Source organism: Dendrobium catenatum, unplaced genomic scaffold (genome assembly GCF_001605985.2).
Source record: "Dendrobium catenatum unplaced genomic scaffold, ASM160598v2 fragScaff_scaffold_853, whole genome shotgun sequence".
NCBI classification, from domain to species: domain Eukaryota; kingdom Viridiplantae; phylum Streptophyta; class Magnoliopsida; order Asparagales; family Orchidaceae; genus Dendrobium; species Dendrobium catenatum.
In genome coordinates this window covers 9,416,663-9,422,431 of record NW_021319315.1, presented here as the reverse complement: position 1 = coordinate 9,422,431, position 5,769 = coordinate 9,416,663, and positions in this window count along the sequence as shown.

Here is a 5,769-nt window from a genome sequence, read left to right as displayed (position 1 = left end):
TTTTAAAGTTCGTAAGTTGTTTGTATGTGAAGATACCAAGTGGTACCGAGCATGTACCTAGCAATACCGAGCATATACCTACCAGTACCGAGCATGTACCTAGCAGTACCGAGTATGTACCTGCTAGTACCGAGCATGTACCTACCAGTACCGAGCATGTACCTATCAGTATCGAGCATGTACCTACCAGTACCGCGCATGTATTGAGCAGTACCGAACATGTACTGAGCAGTACCGAGCATGTACTGAGTGGTACCGAGCATGTACTTAGCGATACCGAGCGGTACCGAGCATGTACATTAGGTTTTTCAACAATGAAGAGAAGAAATGGTGAAATCCACTTACAGTTCTTTGCTCTCTTGCGCGCAGAAGGTGCTCTGTTTGGCCTTGATTACAAACTTTTCCTTGAATGATAGCAGAAATAACGCAAGAACGAAGGAATGAGAAAGACGAGCTCTGCTTGGCCGAGCAAAAATGACGAAGGAACGGGAGGCGAAGGTAGCGGGCTCTGTTTGTCATCGACTGAGAGCTCTCCTGGTCCGCCCTAGAAAATTTCTTTCGTGGATCGGAAAAATAGGGCTTCTTGTTCGCGAAAAGGCTAAATATAACGGACGATTTTATCATTTAATAATCGGACAGGCGTGTCCGATTTAAATTTTAATGTTTTAAATTTCGACACTCAATTGCCGTGTCGGACATATGTATGGCTGCGGAGAAGAGAGGAAGTGAGGTTGGATATCTATATGAAAGTTTTTTTAATAGGGAGTTTTATATAAATAGAGAGAGAGAGAGAGAGAGAGAGAGAGGATCAAGTGGGATTTGAGATTTGTTAGCTTGTTTATGTTGTTTCTGATGCTGTTCGGGGGAGGAGAAGATGGGCCCTACAAGGAAAAATGCTCTGCACCTGCCTCCAATGCCACTAATGGGAGCCCAACTGTTTAACATGAAATATAAACTGTTTAATTGGACAACATTATAAAAATGAATTCTGTTAATTTTTTTTTTTTTTTGCAGGAAACAAATGAAAGAATTAAAAAAAAAATTATGAATGATGCTGGTCATTAGTTCATGCCTTAGGCAACTACCGGCTATGTATGCTAAAGGAGAGATTATTTTGTGCGGTGTTTGAACTTGTTTGGAGGCTAATTTGGATGGGCCACGTCATCTAATGTACTGTGCATTGGGTGACTTGACGCATCCAGACACCGTGCATATTATGTTTTTCTCATAAGATAGCGATGGTCCCACATGACTGGTGAGTTTGCGACTAACCCCTCCGTGGGCAACCCACCCTCTGCACGACTCAGCTAGTCGTGAATGTTTCGTATGACTTGCCGTCGGTCCCATTTGAATTGCCGGTCGAAATTGTGAATTGTTAGTCCGAATGACTGAATTGCTCACACAAATTGTCAGCAACTTGATTTTAATAGGTAAATAATAATATATATTTGGAAAGTTATAGTTTTATAAATTTTTAATAAATTACATTGAATAGTTTTGTCGGAGACAGCAGGTTAAATTAAAATAAGGATACATATATATATATATACACGTCATCATAAAATTATCCTGATCGAGCACGAATCTCAAGGTAGAAATACGGTTGGAAACTTAAAAAATTAATTCAGAGACCGTCTGAACTCCGATTTCAGTAAACTTATAGTTGAACTTATCGTATCGGAAATAAGAACCCAAGAACACCAAAATTGACTAAATCTGAGCTCAAATGAGTCCAAATCAATGACCTGAAGCACTGTTGGAAGGTTAAAATCACAAATTGAGTTATCAAACGGTTTCTAAACATGATGTGCTTATAGTTAAATCGAGCGGCTCGACGAGACGAATCCAACGAGCCCAAGATCGCTGAATTCTGATATCATTAAGACCTTCAAATGTCTGATGAACGGTCCACGATCAATGGGTTCAATATCGGCCGCACATTCAAACCACTCCCGATTTGCCCCTGATCTCCCACCTATTTATAGGTCATGCCACTACAGAAATCTATAAATAGGCCTCTCGTTTCTCATGAGAGGGGGGCCCAAGCAAGAAGAAGAAGGAGAGGAGGAGAAGAGAAGAGTAGGAGGGAAGAGACTCCTCCTCGACCACCGCCGGGGTTTCGCCCAAACTACAAATGATGCCAGAATTATGTCCGACTTCCACGGGATGCCAGAATTATGCCTGACTTCCACGGGATGCTAACATTCTGCCCAAGTAATAATAGAGTTTTCCCATCAAGCCAAAACTCTGCTAAAGTGATATCGGAGTTCTCCTCGGCCGCCAACAAACATCAGGCCTTCACTCATTGCCAAGTTTCTACCCGACGTCGGACTTCTACTAGTTATCAGACTTTCGTTGGACATCTATCCGAAGATGAATTTCTTTTCATTGTTGAACTTCTACCTGACGCCGTCCTTCTGACCTTCATCGTCAGACACAATCCTTTCGACCTCCATCGCCAGCTGATTATGGTTCTCATGACTTACGTCGCCCGCTGACTACAATCTTTCCGACCTCCGTCACCCGCCGACTATGGTCCTCCTGACTTACGTCACCTGCCGACTATAGTCCTTCCGACCTCCGTCGCCAGCTAACTACGGTCCTCCTGACTTTCGTCGCCCATCGACTACAGTCCTTCCAACAAAGCGAATGTGTCAATAGTGACCCTTTGTATTCCCAACATGTAATGTACTCAATAAAATGTACATCAAGCTAAGGCCTTCTCCCAAGGAAGGGCCTTATTTGTAATCAACATTTATACTATAACATAAAGACCGTTAGGTACGTCGGCTCCACAATCGTGGGTTCTGGAACTACAGCGGGTGTAGTTTCTTCCTCTTCTAGCTCTTCCACCAACGTCACCACTCGACGATTGGGACAGTTTGAGCCAATATGTCCAAACCCTTAACATTTAAAACACTTTCTTGCAGGTAGAGTTGTTGGAGGTTGTGGCATACAGACGGGAGCATGATTTGGTGGGTCATCAGTTTGTCTACTGGGTCCCGCGCCATATTTGTGGGCTTTAGCGTCTCTTTCTCCCACTGCATCCGGCGGAGAGGGTCTCTGATTGGACTTCTTGAACCTTAACTGTTGTTTTTCCACCTTCAATGCTAAGCCGGCGACATCTTGGAATGTCCAGTAGGGCTGTAATTGGACGGTGTTGGCTATCACCAGCTGTAGTCCCGCTAGGAATCGGGCTACCGTGTGCTCTTCAGGTTCTATTATATCACATTTGAGGGACAGCTGTTCAAACTCCGCAATATACTCTTCCACGGTCATCTACTGATGCTGGATTTGAGTAAACTTCAAGAATATATCATGTCTATACTGTTCAGGAATATATTTGCGCTGCATGACCCTCTTCATTTTTGCCCAAGAAGTAATCTTGCTCTTTCCTTCCCGAACTCTAGATCTTTTCAGGTTTTCCCACCACAGGGAGGCAGCTTTTCTGAGTTTGATCGCCACCAGTTTGACGATCCTATCGGCGGGAATTTCTTTAAATTCCAAGATTCGTTCCATCGTTTGAAGCAAGCCAATAAACTCATCCGGATCCATCCTTCCGTCGAACTCCGGGAGCTCGATCTTGACTCCATAATCACGCAAAGCGTTCTTGTTATTTCGGCCCGCCGTTCTTCTTTCGGCTTCATCCTCACTGGAGCTTTCTTGATGGAATGGGTTAATGTCTTCTTCTCTGTTTGGGTTTGCGGCTGGTTCACGCTGCTCACATCTTGCCAATCTCTGTTGTAGCTGGGCTATTTCCCGTTGTAAACCTTCTATCAAGATTTCTTGGACGGGTCTTTGGATATTCCGGCGAGGTGGCATCTTGCCAGCTCTGATACCACTTGACTCCGGACAACTTCTTCGGTCGCGGCACTCGCAAACGACCCAACGTTTGCGAGTGACGAACGCTAGGGGAGGAACCAAGACCTCCGTCGCGGTATCGTCAGACTGTAGGAAACTTTCACCACCACCGGACCTGCGGCCGGATACAGAGTAATCCCAAAGGGAAAACGAAACAAGAATTTGAAACTCACAGACTGTCCTTTATTCACAAAAGCCAACTTATTTATACATACAATGGTCACACTAAAGGCTATACAGAAAAGGGAAAATTGAATCTAACAAATTCAACTGAAGTTTCTAATAGTGTTCCCGCGGCCATGACCTTCTCAGCTCCGGCGTCAAGGTGATTCATCTTTCCTTTTTATTTAAAGTAGGTTTTCGCAAATTAATATCACTTCAAGTAATTCTTCCCATTTAAATGATAGGAATGTTGCATATTTTGGAAGTCTCTTGTTCTTTTTTTTTATTTTTATTTTAAATAATTGAAGTCTCCTCTTCCTTGTTGCATCATAAAGTCCTCCATTTGGTCAAAAGCTTTGATAAGAATTTGCTTTAGACATTGCGGCGGCAAATGTTAGCGATGAAGGCTATTTTAATCTTGCCAGCAAGGTGCAAGGTAGCAATGAAGACTGCCTAGGTTAGGATAGCAAGTAAGAGGGTTCTACCCACTCTTGGACTGACTCCCAAATGCACAGATATGCTTGACCTCCTGTTTCATATGACTAACGAGAGTCTCAGAACTTTTCCTACTCTCTGCTTTCGATTTCTTTCAGTTCGCACAACAAAAAATTTTGGCCGCTCGATCCTTTCGTTCTCAGCAATATGCTTAATTTTATTGCAAAAAACTATCCCTATTTACAAATCTATACATGATATCGTAATAAGGAAATAAATAACTATAGAATCATGCATAATTGCTCTAATATATTCCTTCCTAACTTAGCCACCCAAGTATCGAAGGAGATCGGCGTGATACAAGTGAGCCTTCCACAGATTCCCATGCTGGTCGTGGGATCAAGGGTCAAGGGACGACTGAGATGCACGGATCCTCAAGCTGACCATCAGATTAAGGGCCAAGATAAGGCTAGGATTTGACAACTGCTTTCAATTTATCTCATTATTATCAATATTTAAAATTTGCTTAGCACTCATATTCATCTGTTATCAATTATTCTATTGAACATGTGCCAAATGTAAATATGATATGTGAAATTCCGCATCAATATATTTAGATACACATTATATTCTATCAAATATTATATTAAAAATATCTTAAATTTCTTTAAACAGACGATCCCATAAAAAGCTTTTCGACTTTGTTCAAATCATCGTGTCGTGTTCAACAAGATAAAGAAATATCTCCTTGCACGCACATCATAATTCAACAAAATTATAGAATTTGACAAAATATTAAGTGCTAAGAATAATTTGTTCCTTATAGTAGATATTGAGTATCTAACTTGAATTATATGATCTTGTTCAGAACGAATTTCCTGATTTCTATTTCCTCAACATCCTATTCTAACGTAAACATTTTAATAACAACAATTTTATCAATTTAAGATAAATTCTTAATTGTTCAAATCAAAGCTAAATCAATTCAAATTATATTTTTATCTCAGAATGATTTCTTCTCATTCAAGTCAGTAATTGGATTCTTATTGAAAATCTTGAGTTATCCACTTCCCCTTTTATTTTCTTTCTTTCTCTTTTTTCTTCGCCTCCTCTTCTTTTCCCCTTATTCTTCTCTTCTTGCTCTCTTCATTTTATTTTCTTCTCATTTTTTCTTTCTTTTTCTTCTATCTTCTTCCCTTCTCTATTTTAATGCGCAGATTACTATGCAGTGCCCCGTTTTGTACTGAGAGCCCAGATCTTTTCTTGTTCTTCTCCTCTTTCTTTTGCATCTTCTCCTTCTACTTCTTTTAT